Source organism: Ursus americanus, chromosome 10 (assembly GCF_024610735.1).
Source record: "Ursus americanus isolate L20-20 chromosome 10, mUrsAme1.1.p, whole genome shotgun sequence".
Lineage (NCBI taxonomy): Eukaryota > Metazoa > Chordata > Mammalia > Carnivora > Ursidae > Ursus > Ursus americanus.
This window is the reverse complement of record NC_142136.1, coordinates 59,472,968-59,488,009: the sequence shown is the minus strand read 5'-3', so window position 1 is coordinate 59,488,009 and position 15,042 is coordinate 59,472,968. Positions and strand designations below refer to the sequence as shown.

The 15,042-nt window shown below is 46.2% G+C and overlaps 1 protein-coding gene across 2 annotated transcripts in view; it reads left to right on the top strand.

Moving 5' to 3' along the window:
- Positions 1-115: 115 nt before the first annotated feature.
- The window catches only part of ATP7B (ATPase copper transporting beta), a 72,375-nt gene continuing 57,448 nt past the window's right edge, over positions 116-15,042 (top strand). The window contains exons 1-2 of one of the 2 annotated variants that reach the window (XM_045796879.2): positions 116-347; positions 748-850. The gene's annotated coding sequence lies outside the window, so the exon portion shown is untranslated. Of the gene's footprint in view, positions 436-747; positions 851-15,042 lie in introns of both variants that reach the window. The other variant, XM_045796878.2, reaches the window with a different exon arrangement.

Here is a 15,042-nt window from a genome sequence, read left to right as displayed (position 1 = left end):
AAGGATCCCGCCCCTCCAACGGGCGGGGCCGTAGTGGGAGGTGGCCTGGGGAGGGCGTGGCCTGTGATGGACAGCCGAAGCACCCGCCCCCGGCCCCCTCCCCCATTGGAAGCCCCCAACCCGGAGCCCGCCGGCGGTTGAGACCAATGGGAGGCCCTTGCGCTTCTCGTATCGATTTTCCAGGTGCGGAGTTCACTCCTGAGGTGGCTGCAGCGTTTGGGATCCGCGGCGCTCCGGAGCAAGGCGCAGAGCGGAGAGGGAGCTATTTGGAGCGGACCCGAAGCCGGCGCCCGCCACGCCGCACCTTCCCCGCCGGCGGTTGGCGAGCCCTGGGATCTGCATCTCCGGTACGGCTCTGCGCAGTTCGCCCGCCCTCCTGTCCTTCTCCGCACACTCCGGAGGCCGAAGACCTACTCCGCAGCGCACCGGCCAGAGGTAGCGGAGACCTGGGAGGGAGGACCGGCTCCCGCCAGGGGTGCCGGCAGGGCCGCCTCCGGGTGTGAGCGAGGGTCCGCGGCCCACCCTCCGCTCTTGCGCTCATCCCCGCGCCCCCGCCCAAGGGCCAGGGCGCCTTGGCGCGCAACTTTGAACCAGTCCATAGGGCGAGGGCTGCTGACCCCTTGGTCTGAAATGCAAGGGCCGGTCCCCAGACCCATCCCCGGGTGAGAGCCGAGCGGCAGAGATGCCACCCACAGCCGCTCCTTTTCTCTCCGGGTTCTAACGCCCCGCTTCTCCTCCACTAACCAGGTGACCTGTGGGCTCTCGGCCGATCACAGAAGAAATTGGCACCTCTGGAGGAGGTTGCTTGAACAGGAGAGACATTACAGCCAGAGAAGAGGCCAGTCGGAAAGTAAGTTTCCTTTCCCGGGCGCTGTGTGCTCCACACCTACCTGGAGGACTTTCCACGCCCACCTGCCGGCCTTTCTCTGAGGCCCCGCGTGCGCTCGGCAGGCAGGGCGCCAGAGCCCCAGCCCCAGGGGAGTCGGGGATAGTAGCAAAAGCACCCTCAGAAAAGGCATGCCATTAACGGGTTTGCAGGAACAATTTAAAACCTAGCACTTTTCCATTCGTCTTTGTGTTAAGGGATCTGAAGCGGGAGATGTAAAGTGAACATCGAGTTGCTGTGTAAGAGCTCTTAATTGCCCAGAACGATTAAATTAATTACCTAGAGAAGTTGTTCAGAGTGCGCGGATCTCTTTATGATGTATTCAGGTCCTGCAACTTGTTGTTTTTTTTTTTTGTAAGTGGGCTCCACACCCCCTGTGGAGCGCAAGTGGGGGACTGAACTCAGGACCCTGAGATCAAGTCCTGCCTGAGCTGAGATCAAGAGTGGCGCTTAACCGACTGAGCCACCCAGGCGCCCCCTGCAACTTTTCTTTTTTAAAGAACTGTTTTGAATTCATTTTAATTACACAAGTAACACAATAACGCGGTGACTTAAAAACGCAAACAGTACAGAATTATTGAGCATGAAAAGCAGATCTACTTTTTAATCCTTTTCTGTTCATTTACCTAGGTCTTCATTTGTTCAGCAAACATTTATTGAAAACTTACTGTGTTTCAGGCATGGTGTTGAAGAGCTGAAAATACTGTGGTTAAAAAAATGTGTGTGTGTGTATGTATATATCTAGAGAAATCTTTAGGTTTTGTATGTATGTAGTTTTAAAATTTTTGTTTTGTATCACAATAATGAGATCACATAGTGTATATTCTCCAACCATTTTTTTTTCTTTTCAATAGAACTGTGTTTTAGAGATTGTTTCAGTTAGTGTATAAGCATCTGTGTTGTTCAGTTTAACCTCTGTACAATAAGGATGCTTACTGTGTGCCAACCATAGTATGTTTATCTTTTCCCTGTGGGTGATCCTTCTGGATGCTTTTAACCGCCCCCCCCCCCCGCCCCCCAGGCCATGCTGTAGTGGACATCCTTGTACATGATTTGTAGTGCTGACACTTGAGTATTTCTTAGGATAGACATGTAGGCCTGAATTGCTGGGTTACACATTTCTGAAGTTAACATTATTGTGTGCCCTTTTCTAGTGAAATCTATCTTGGGCTCTTGTGGTATAGGAATGAAAGGTAAGTGGATTAATGGATGGTTCGAAAGAGGCTGGCTGATCAATGATTCTTAGTGTGAGGACTCTGCATTTAATGGAGGTGTGAAGAACATGTGGGGGAGAGGTGGCTCAGACAGGGGGAGACACTTCCAGACTCCTGCAGTGCCCCCCCCCCCATCAGAAAAATCCTTATCCTTCCAGATCAAGCTCAAGATGCTTTCTCCTTGAAACTTTGGTAACCGGTTCTCCCAATGTTGACCTCACCCTCTTCTGGATTCCTCAGATAGTAGTATTAGCCAACGTTACTGAGCTTACCACTGCAGGCACTGTATTAAGCACTTTATATCCCCCTATGTGCACAAAACCCTTTGATATACGTCTTACTTTCCTCTTATCACCATTTATTTAACAAATACTTTTTTAGTATTTATTATATGCCAGGCATTTTAGGCACTGGGGATCCAGCAGAGACTAAGACCCTGCCCTCAAGGAATTTATGCCCTAGTGGGAGATGCAGAAATTTAAAAGGGTAAACAAAGGGGCGCCCTGGTGGCGCAGTTGGTTAAGCATCCAACTCTTGGTTTCAGCTCAGGTCGTGTTCTCAGGGTCATGAGATCCAGCCCCATGACAGTTCTGTGCTCAGTGCAGACTCTGCTTGAGATTCTCTCTTTCCTCTCCCTTTTCCCCTCCCGCTCCTGCTCTCCCTCTCTAATATAAATAAATAAATCTTAAAAAAAAAAAAGAAAAGGGTAAACAAATAGTGTGATTTCTGATACTGATAAGCATTGTGAATAAATCAGGGTATGGGCATTATGAATGACAGCGGAGGGGAAATGCTGTCTTAGGCAGGTGGTCAGGCAATTCTCTGAGGTGGTTGTATGAGTATGGTTGAGATTTGGGGGAAGTGTTCTAGGTTGAGAAACCAGAAGGTGTCAAGGTCCTAAATCAGGAGTGACCTGAATGTTGGAGGAACAGTAAGAGAAAGCCAGAGTGGCTGAAGCAGAGAGCAGAGGAAGTGTACAAGGTGAGGGTTCATCTTTACAGATGGGGAAACCGGGGCAGAGAGACGTTAAGAAAGTTGTCCAAGGCCCTACAGGTAATAAGAAGCAAATCTGGGATTGAGTCCTAGCCAGGCCTTTTTGACTTCTCAGGCTGGTATTTTCTTTCAAACTTCCTTGACACCTGGTTATACTGTCTGGTATGATTATTTAAACTTATCTGAATATACTTTTTTTTTTTTTTTGTGACTTTGCGTCTTGAAAGTAGAGACCAGGTTTGTATCTTTTTTTTGTTGTTGTTGTTAAGATTTTATTTTGAGAGAGAGTGAGAGCGCTTGCACAGTAGGGGAGGAACAGGGGTAGAGGGAGAGAGAATCAAAAGCAGACTCCATGCTGAGCAAGGAGCCCAACTTGGGGCTCCCTCTCACAACCCTGAAATCACGACCTGAGCTGAAACCAGGAGTCGGACGCTTAACCAACTGAGTCACCCAGGAGCCCCCAGGTTGGTATCTCTTAAAAAATATTCTCCATAGCCCATAATAGTAGGTGCACCACAGTTGTTCTTGAGTGAATGAATTATAGCAAGATTCTTCCCTCCCCTTCCCCTATGCCCCCCCCCCCATTGTTTTCTCTTCAAAAGCCTCTCTGGGGCAGCAGTGACTCTGGAAGGCAGGTAGTGGTCCATGAGCTGGGTCATTCAGCCTTCTCTCTGCCAACATGGAGCGGCTTCTGTTTTTCTGGTGCTGGTCCAAAGCAGAACAGAGGTGCAAGAGTGGCACAAAGATGAGTAGAGGTCAGCCTCTGTGCTCATGGAGCTGACAGTCACAGGTGTCTACACAGCACAGCACTCACAGGCAAGAATGGTTAGCCCTTCCTGGGAGGAAGGGCTACAAAAAGAGCTTCAAGGAGACTTGTTGCATGAGTGAGGTCTTGTAGGAGAAACGCTGTGTGTCCTCTGGGCACACAGAAGAGTGAAGGGAGGGATGTGCCAGGTAGGGGACCAGCATGTGCAAAGGTCCAGAGGATAGGAGTGGAAAGATGGATTTGCTCTGAGTGGCTGGACAGGGCTGGAAAGGTGATGGTGGGAGGCCCTGTTGTTCAGGCCTTTGGACTTTATCCCACAGACTGGGGAGTTTGTGGAACCTGGGAAAACAGTGTGAGGTGCTTCTCCTAAGAAAAGGGGGAAGAGGGAAGCAAGCTGCTGGAGACTCGCTTAGAGGTCTTTGCCAGTGGTCAGCCCACCCAAATCCAAGGTGGCTGAAACCCTACGGAAGACCTGGGAGTCCCCCTCCCTGAGGAGTTGTGTCAGGAGAGAGAGGTGGTTTTCTCAGACTCCTCAGCGTCCAGAGTGTCAGAGGCAATGGCAGTCCTACCAGCCACAACACAGAATGTAGTTGGCACAGAGTAACTGGGGATAAGCTGGGGCTGGGGGGAATAAGGAACTGGGTAAAAAGCTAGGGGGGCCAGAGAGTTGGATTTTAAATGCTTTATCTGACATTTATCTTCATGGCAAGGGTGCAGGTGGCCCAGGGCCATGATGACTGTTCACTGGTGCCGTCCCATGTGTAGCAGGTGTCAATGTTCCAGTGTGTGCAATGTTATTTTTATCTAGAGGATTAGAATCATTACCAAGCGAAATTCTCAAATGTGTGACTTAAAAAAAAAAAAACAACGAAGTTAAAGGAGAAAAATCTGAGCAGATCAAAGGTCGATGAGATAAAGTAGAGGGCAAAGCTTTTTATTGTGATGTAACCAACATGGTAAATAAGATTTAAAAACAGCAGTAATTGTGAAATCCGGGGATTCAGAACGCAACAATTGAGTTGAAGCCTCAGTCCCTATGGAAACTCCAAAGTACTACGCACTGGGCACTGGAAACACTTAGAATTCTTTTAAAAATTACCGTTATAAAAGTAATTTAATTCTATAAGAGAGATTTGGAAAATAAAGCCCAAAAGGGGAAAATTGACTTTTACTCTTATCACTCTTAGGATGACTGTTAGCGTATTTGTAAACTTCCTTCATTATTTGCTTTTGCTGCATCAGGTTATTAATTTTTAGAAATAAAAAAATATATTCTTATAACTGAAAGAGATCCAGTATTAACATCTTTGGCATCTTGCAGTCCAGTCAGTCTTTTCTGTGTTTTTTTTTTTTTTTTTCTTTCTCTAAACTCCATGGTGTGTGTGTTTTAACAGCTTTGAAAGCTGCCCATCAGCAAGTCTGTCATTATTATCAGTAAATCTGTGGCCTCTCCCTCTGCTGGCCGACGGACGGGTTTAGTCAGAAGCATCTCCGGGCCACCCGCCACCCCGCCCCCAGTGCCCCCGGCGCCCCCGGCGGCTCCAGCGCGGGGTCCTCTCCCTCCACTGCCCCAAGCCAGTGCCGTGCGCAGCCCTTCTGGGCTCCTGCACCCGCTCCTACACCGGAGGGACCGAACTGCTCTCGCACATTCTGGCAACCGTTCCGTGTTTCTAATCTCGATTGTGCCTGCAAATGCTTTTCACCTGTTCTCTGTCAACCTCTTGCGACTCAGTAAGCCTCGTGCTCCATCTGCCTTCCTTGTCCTCAACAAATGACCTCGGTTCTTACTTCCAGAAAACGGACACCACTGTGTCTGGTTTTCTTCCACTTTCTGCCCGCCTCGATGCACCCTCTTCCAAAATTTTATTTAGATCTACAACCTATTTTCACTTCCTCATCTAGTCTCAGGACGGGCTTGCTTGCTTTTCAAGGTCATCTCCTCTATGAGTACCCTTGACCTCTGCCCTTTCTTCTCTACCTGTTCTGGAGCCCTGACTCGTCATCTCTTTTCTCGCCTCCAGTCTTTTCCTCTCTGCAGACTTCTCCCTTTTGGTTTATCAATTCCTGCCATTTGCCTTCATTTTAACATCTCTCTCCCATTACTTTGTCTCCCATTAGCTCTTGTACTATTTCTTCCCTCCCCTTCTTCAGAAAGAATCATTTTCATTTGCATGTTTCCATGCTCCTATTTTGCTTTAAGATTTTTTTTAATGATTCCATCAGTTTATTGAACATAAAAGAAATGTATACAGCCATATATATAGTTATAAACATAGTAAGATAGAGAATACCTGTGAACCCACCACCTGACCAAGAATGAGAATATTATCAATGCCATGGCATCTACCCAACTGTTCCTTCTCTCGTGTCACCTGTGGAAGTACCCACTGTAGTCGTAACCACTATCCTCAGTTTTTTGTTTATCGTAACCCAGCTTTTGTTTCTGTTTTTGTAAAATTTTATCAATACGTTAGTTACTATTGCTTGTTTCTGAGCTTTATAAAAATTCTTTCGTAGTATATTTAGTCTTCTGGGACTAGCTTCTCTCACTAGATATTACATGAGGAAAGTTATTTATTTAATTTAAATAAAAATGTTTCATTTTTAATTCCAGTATAACATACAGTGTGATGTTAGTTTCTGGTGTACACCCATACTTGTTGTTTCTTGTGTTTTTGATTTTAGCCATTCTGACAGGTGTGAATTGATAATCTTATTGTGATTTTGATTTGCATTTCCCTGAAGATCAGTGATGGTGAGCATCTCTTCACGGGTCTGTTGGCCACCTGTATATCTTTGCAAAATGCTCGAGTTCTCTGCCCATTTCTAATTGGATTATTTGTTTTCTTGGTGTTGAGTTGTATAAGTTCTTTATATGTTTTGGAGATTAGCCCTTTATTGGATATGTCATTTGCAAATATCTTCTCCTGTTCAGTATGGTAGGTTGCTTTTTTGTTTTGCTGATGGTTTCTTTTGCTGTGCAGAAGCCTTTTATTTTGGTGTAGTCCCAGTAGTTTAATTCACTAAACATCGCGTCTCTAAGATTCGTTGCTGTGCATTATGCCATTGTGGGAGTATAGCATCATTTATCCTTTTTCCTTGTAGGATACGGGGTGGTTTGTGGGATTTTGCAATGACGAGTCATCTTTTTCCAGGATCTTAGGCAGAAGGTTGGGTTATTGATTTGAGATCCTTCTTCTTTCTTAATGCAGGCATTGACAACTATCCGTTTCCCTTTAAGCACTGCTTTAGGTGCGTCCCATAAATTTTGGTATGTTGTGTCTTCATTTCATTCGTCTCAAAAATATTTCCTAATCTTCCTTTTGATTTCTTCTTTGACCCGCTGGTTATGTAGGAGTGTCTTGTTTACTTTCCACATATTTGTGAGTTTCCCAGATTTCTTTCTGTTACTGATTTCTGATTCCACTGTGGCTGAAGACCAGACTTTGCATTATTTGCATTGTTTTAAATTTATTGCGATTTATTATGTGGCCTAGCATATGGTATATCCTGGAGAATGTTCCATGTGCACTTGAAAATGGGTATATTATGCTGTTCTCGGGTGGAGGGTTCTGTCTATATCGGTGAGGTCTGGTTGGTTTTTAGTGTTGCTCCTGTCTTCTATTTTGCAATTCTGATACCAGTTCCAGTGTGCGGGGTTTTTTGTCCATACCAAGCAATTCTTAGGCCAGCTGGGTGTCCTACAATATAACTTAATCCTTAAGCTATCTACCTGGAGATTGCATCGGATCCCACAGGTTCAGGGCTCAGTCCCACAAGACTCCCCTCCTACCCGCCACTTCAGACACCAGTCGCAAGTCCACGTTGTCACCTGTGCGTCTGACCAGCTATAGGATGGAGGTTCCAACAAGCCCCTCCTTGGGTTCAATTAATTTGCTAGAGTGACTCACAGAACTCAGCGAAGTACTTACTCACATCGATGTATTACGAGGATATAACTCAGGAACAGCCTGATAGAAGTGCTACATTGGGCAAGGTCTGAGAGAGAACTTTATTTTTTTAATGTTTTTTTATTATATTATGTTAGTCACCATACAGTACATCCCCGGTTTCCGACGTAAAGTTCGATGATTCATTAGTTGTGTATAACAACCAGTGCACCATGCAATACGTGCCCTCCTTACTACCCATCACCAGCCTATCCCATTCCCCCACCTCCCTTCCCTCTGAAGCCCTCAGTTTCTCATGCTTCATTCTCCCTTCTGATTACCCCCCGTTTCTTTATCCCTTTCTTCCCCTACCAATCTTCCTAGGTCTTATGTTCCATAGATGAGAGAAACCATATGATAATTGTCTTTCTCTGCTTGACTTATTTCACTTAGCATTATCTCCTCCAGTGCCGTCCATGTTGCAGCAAATGTTGAGAATTCGTTCTTTTTGATAGCGGAGTAATATTCCATTGTATATATGGACCACAACTTCTTAATCCAGTCATCTGTTGAAGGGCATCTCAGCTCCTTCCACGATTTAGCTATTGTGGACAGAGCTGCTATGAACATTGGGGTGCATATGGCCCTTGCTGAGAGAGAACTTTAATCTCACATCACTTAGAAAATTCCAAGGGCTTTAGGAGACCAAATACATATTTCTTTTTTTTTTTTTTTTAAGATTTTATTTATTTATTTAATAGAGAGAGAGTACAAGCAGGGGGAGTGGCAGGGAGAGGGAGAAGCAGGCTCTCTGCTGAGTGGGAAGCCTGACATGGGGCTCGATCCCAGGACCCTGGGATCATTACCTGAGCCGCTTAACCAACTGAGCCACCCAGGCGCCCCCCCCCCAATATAGATTTCTTATTATAAATCACAATATCACCTGTTTCCTTGTTGATACCCTGCATAGTTTGGTTCGTTATTGAAAGTAGGTGTTGAAGTCTCCCAACTGTCGCTGGGAGATTGTCTTTTTTTCTTTTCATTTCTGTCAGTTGTTTTGTCGTGTATTTTGTGTGCTGTTATTAGATGTATTTGTTTATAATTTTTATATCTTCCTGGTGGTAACTTTTATCATTGTCAAATGTACCTCTTTGTTTCTGGTAACACTGTTTTAAAGTCTGTTTTGTTTCCATAGCCACATCAGCTTTCTTGTGGTTACTGTTTACGTGGTACATCTTTTTCCACTCTTTTATCTTTAGTCTATTTGTATCCTTGAATCTAACATTCATCGAACTTCCTAGATGTGTAGGCTATTATTTTTTTTTTCATTAAATTTGGGAAATTTTCTGTCACTATTTTTTTATTTTTTCTATTTCTTTCTCCTGGCCTCTCATCACACATGTGTTGGTGTGGGTGGGTAATGGTGTCCCAAATTTCTATGAGTGTAATCAAACCCACGCCTGTCTACCTGATGCTCAGCAAAGCCAATCACCAAGACAGGTTTGGAACAAGGAAAGGGTTTATTCGAGAGGCAGACAAACGAGAACAGGAAGGCAAGCCTCAACCCCACTTCCCTGAAGGGGACAGAACAAGTCTTTTATAACCTTTAGGGCTTGAGATTATATACGTATTGATGAAAAGGGCAGGGAAACTTAAGACTATTCATGAGGAACAATGGAGTGTGCGCACTGAGCAAACATATGCATAACATATGTCCCATGTTCACTTTCGGGGAAGACAATATCAGAATGAGACAAAATTCAGCCCCTGATGGCAGGAGGTTATCTTAGGACAGGGAGAAGGGGTGTGGGCATGCCGCAAAAGCTGGTATAAACTGGAGGGGGTCTTGGGTTCCTTATCTTGGGTAAGGAAGGCAGGGCCTTGCTTGTTCATAGGCTGGAACCACATCAGTTGACCTTGAGTCCAGGCTTCTACGGAGCCCATGAGTGGATTTGATAGTGGGGTCTGAAAAGACACAGTAGCTGATTAGGGGAAACAGTTTTCTGAGAAACAAGCTTTAACCTTTCTGCTAGTTGCAACCTCATTAACCCTGTAGGCCTCAGTGTGTGTTTTTTTTTAAGATTTTATTTATTTGTCAAAGAGAGAGAGAGAGCACAAGCAGGGGGAGCTGGAGAGGGAGAAGCAGACTCCCTGCTGAGCAGGGAGCCTGATGTGGGGCTTGATCCCAGGACCCTGGGATGGTGACTGGAGCCCAAGGCAGACACTTAACTGACTGCTGATAGATTGAGTTCTCTTAGATCTCATCTTGTTGGCTGATTCTTTCAGTTCAGATCTACCATTGGACCCAACTAGTGAATTTGCATTTGAGTTACTATACTTTTCAACTCCAGAATTTCCATGTGGTTCTTTTTTATCCTTTCTATCTCCTTATTGGTATTCTGTATTTAATGCAACATTGTTATCATCCCTTCCTTTATTTAAAATGGTTTTAATGGTTTCTGTGTTTGTAGAGTAAATCCTACATGCAGTTGCAATCACAGGCAGTTTTTGTTGGTGGCTTTGTTTCCCCCGGTGTATGGATCATACTTTTTCTTTGCATGTCCTACAATTTTTTGGTAGAAACTGGACATTTAGGTGATTCTGGGTACTGCTACTTCCTTCACCACCACTGCCCTTTGATGGGATGTTCCTGAGCTGGTGTTTTGAGATTTGTTCTGACCCTAGGCCTGCTGTCCCTGGCTTTCTCCCCACCAGCAACCCTGCTACTCCAGCAAACTGGCCAGCCTATAGTTTAGCCCATCCGTCCAACTGATCTACCAATCTCCTCCCAGTTGCCTTTCACCCAGGCAGAATTTTGGAGCCAAGGCTTGAGCTGGGAATGGGGACAATGGCACACTTCTCTCTGAGTGATTCTCGCTCCTTAGGAGCTGAGTGCTTGGGGGAAGGGAATTCGCCAGGACAGGGGGCACGCAGTACCCTCAGTTCTGCTCTGTTTTCATCTCTTGGTTTGGAACCACCACATTATGAGGCCAGACAAGGGCAGTTGGGGCCCCATATTCCAGGTGCACCATGCTCGAGGTAGAGCCTTCGTACCACCATTGGGGACTAGATGGGAGAAGGGAACTCCACCTCTTGGCTGCATTAGCCTACAACTTAGCCTCCACATCAGGATGAGATGGACAGGGTGAAAAGTGCTGATACCCTGCCCCTCCTGGGAAGAAAGCCCACTGACTGGAAGCTGGGCGGAGAGGGATCCCTGTGTTCTGGGCTGCACCAGTCAAGTGGAATTTTCCACCTTGCTGAGTTCAGAGAGGGGAGGGAGTGTGGTCTTGATTCAAACAGCATAGACTCTTGCTGTTCTTACCAAATTTTAGGAGGTGTTCTTGAATAAATGTTGCTTCATTTGCTGTATGTCTTTAGGATCATTTCCAGAGCCTTTCCATGTTTGTTTGTTCGTTTTTAAATAATTCTCATCAGTTTCACAGGGGAGTTGGGCTGCACAGCTCATACTGCCATGCCAGAAGTCCCTACGCCTCTGCTGCATTTGACACTTGTATTAGAATTACGTTTGGCTATGGATAACAGAAACTCCAAAGCAATATGGCTGTTAGTAAAGTCTAGAGGCATGCGTCCTGGGTTGGTGTGGCATCGCCAGGGTCATCAGGGATGCAGGCTTCTTTTCTCTCTGCTCTAGAAAGCTAGGATGCAACTCCCATTATCCTGAAACCTCATGGCCTTAAGATGGCTGCCAGGACTTCAGCCCTCTAATCCATGTTACACAGCAGAAATGAGGAAGGGGTAAGGACCAACCCACTCTCCCTTTTAGGGAGCCTTCTCAGGAGCTCTGACAAACAGCTTTTCCTTGTATTTCATTGGCCAGAACTCTGCGTCTGTTTTCAACATTTTTAAATTAGAAGATTTTATTGTGTAAAACTCCAGCTACTTACCTTCTCTTGGAAACTCTGGAGCCCAAGTGTAACTGCCTCATTTTGGTGGAGCATGTTAAAAAGAAAACCACAGAATCAAAATGGCATCACTTAGGTTAAGTCCCCAAGACTATAAAACAGGGTTTCATACCTAATCTAAATCAGTTTCAGCCTTCTGCAGAAATACAGCTCTTAACGGGTTAGTCAGGAGTTTTCAGATAAGCACCAATGAGGTAATCTGTCACATGGGTCTTCTCCATCCCCTAAAGGAAGATGAGGTAATCTGCATAGTAAGACCCTCTGCTCTTCCTCCTAAGGGAAGGTGATCTTGCCTGAAACAATTTTTTCTTTTCTCTCTCTTACAACTTTCATGCCCCACCCTCCTTCCCTTAAAATCTTCCATTTTGTACAACTCCTGGGAGCACCCCTCTGCTTGGTCAATGGGATGCTGTCCCATGTATGGATCGTTTAATAAAGCAAATTAAATCTTCGAATTTACTTCTTTGAATTTTGTTGTTGTTTTTAACAAGGTCAGTGCCTGTTGTCAGTGGTAATGGAGTTTAGACTGTTGGCTTGGAGGGGAATAGAATAAGGGAGGGAGAAGGGAGACAGCTGTACATGGGGGCGTCTTCTGAATGCTGAATACTTGTTTGAAAGTTGAGCAGCCCATGTTTTATTTTATAGCCAGCAAATGTGTAAGTTGTTTTTGTGTCGTTTTCTGTGTCATTCATTCACCAAATATTTATTGAGAGGCTTAAATACAAGCGCTGCTGTGGTGCTGGGAATACAGAGGTGAGTAAAGAAAACAGACAAGGAGAGGGGAGGGGGGTGGGGGAATGGGATAGACCGGTGATGGGTAGTAAGGAGGGCACGTATTGCATGGTGCACTGGGTGTTATACACAACTAATGAATCATCGAGCCTTACATCGAAAACCGGGGATGTACTGTATGGTGACTAACATAATATAATAAAAAATCATTAAAAAAAAAAAAAAAAAGAAAACAGACAAGGGATTCCTTGCACTTGTGAAACTTACATCCTAATGGAGAGATGGTCCGTAAACAAGTAAAATATATATTACTGTATCAGATGGTAGTTTAGTACTCTGAAAAATAAGCAGGAAAGATCCATAGGGAGTGTGAGTGTTTGAAATATAAACAGGATAATTAGAGGCAAGCCACAGAGAATGTGACATTTGAGAAAAGACCTACAGAAGGTGAGGGAATGAGCCATCTGGATAAGGGGTGTAGCGAGAGGGTTGTTTTTAAGCCCCAGAGAGTGGGGCGGGGGGAGTCCCTGAGGCTTTGCTTTGTTGCAGAAACAGCAGGATCGGAATGGTTTTAGCCTAGTGAGTGAGGGGTGAGCAGTGTGAGGATTGGCTGAAAAGCTAACTGCAGTCGTCTGACTTTCCCTTAAGGGGGTGCTCTGGTTTTTGTGTTGAGAAGAGATTTTAGGGGCCAAAAACAGAGGCCAGAGGTCACTTAGGGGGGTTGTTAGAATAGTGTAGGTGAGATGTGCTGGTGGTTTGGACCAGGACCATAGTGGGGGATACTGAGAAGTGACTGGATGCTAGGTGTATTTAAAGATGGAACTGACAGGATTTGCTGAACATCTACCTTCAGGGTTGAAAGGAGGAGACCGTTCTTGTCAAGGGTTAATGCAGGTTTTCCCTGGGCAAGTGGAAGGACGGAGATGGGACAGACTGGCAGAAGCAGGGAAGGGGCAGGATTTGGGGAGCTCAGTTTTAGACAAGTTAACATTCACGATGCATGTTAACTATCCAGCAGGAGATGGTGAGGGCCTTGGATCCCTCGTGGAATTGGGAGTTAGTGGGTATGAGTGGAATTGCTGCTGGACTGAACGAGCTCACCAAGGAATGAGTATAGACAGGGAATCCAAACAAGGGCTGAGTGGTGAGCCATTCCAGCACTAAGAACTTTGGGGCCTAGTAGGCTCCTGTGAAGGCCTCTGAGAAAGAGCTGTCAGGAGGGGGTTGGAGGAAAACCAGCAGGGGGTGGGTACTTGGGGCCCGACCTTGGGGACAAGGATACTTCTCCCTGCAGCCAGAGGGAAGGACTGATGCAGGTGGGCTGGTGGTTGAGATGCTGGCAGGCTCATCCGTGGAGACGGGATGGCTGTAGGGAGTGGAGGTCAGAGGAGCAGTGGGGAGACGAGGACGTGTAGCGTGACCTCCGGGAGAGCGGAGAGGGAGAGGACGAGGGAGATGCACAGTGGGACTGCTGGCGGCACCAAGGACTCTGTCCAGGTTCATGATCTCGAGGCAGCGGGGCCAGGCAGCCTGGCTGTGTTGTGTCTCATCCGCGTTCAGCTGGGAGCAGACAGGTAGGGAGTCAGTGGGGACGTAGAGGGAACCAGGGCTGGAGTTGGGCCAGGTGGGCGTCCGATGACGAGGGCCACGAAGGAAGCTGAGGCGCATATGATTATGATTAACCGTGGGATGGAAACATTCCCTTTTATTCTGACAATCTCACGCGTTCCTCTTTTTGGCCCTGTCCAGTCTCTTTATGATTTAGAACCATGGTAATTTTTTTCACTGTAGGCAATCCATCCAGGTTTTTCCTTTTTCTGTCTCCTGTTAATAAGCTAATCTAACAGTTGTGCCAAGCTGTTTCGGCCTCAGACACCCCCAGTTCCTGGGCATGTGAGGAGCGGCCCCCCAGACCTCCCCCCCACCACAGCAGGTCTTCCAGGGTAACTGGCCTGCGGCAACCCCTCCTACACCAGGCACCTAACGTTCGAAGGATTTCTTTTATACTTTAATACTGTCCTCTACTGTTCTCTCCTAACCTGCTAATGAACTCCTGAGGGCAGAAAGTGTCTTCATGTCTTCTGATGTGCATAGCGCTTAAATGGTTGGCTTTCAGGCTCTAAATTATACTCATTTATTAACATTCCGCCTCCGTTGTGAAGGATGGGCTGTTTGTACTGCTCACGTTCTCCGTCTGGGAACCTTCTGGGCTGCTGTTTCCCAGCATGCAGCTTAGTGTCAGGTTCTGTTGTCCTGTCCTGACACAGGATCCGGGGCTCCTCTGCCTGTCTTGGGAGGACTGGCCCAGTGTTCTTTCTGAGAAGCCCCACTCGGGGTGAGGCTGGTCATCTTTGTCAAGTGCTGAAATTTTGGAACCAGATGTCTCTTCCGCATAAGGCCGTCGGTCTCGGAGGCTCATGGAAACGTGAGCGTCCCATCTGCCTTTGGGCCCGGGCTCCTCAGGTTACAACAGGATTTTTCTTTTTATACAAAAAAGATCCAGAGGGACTGGGAAGGTGGGTAGGATGAATTTATTTTGGAGAATAGCTGATATAATTTGCAGCAATGGGAGGCAAAGATAATTTAGTGTGAGGAGACCCTTGAAGACGTGTAGCTCTACAAGGAATATGTGAGA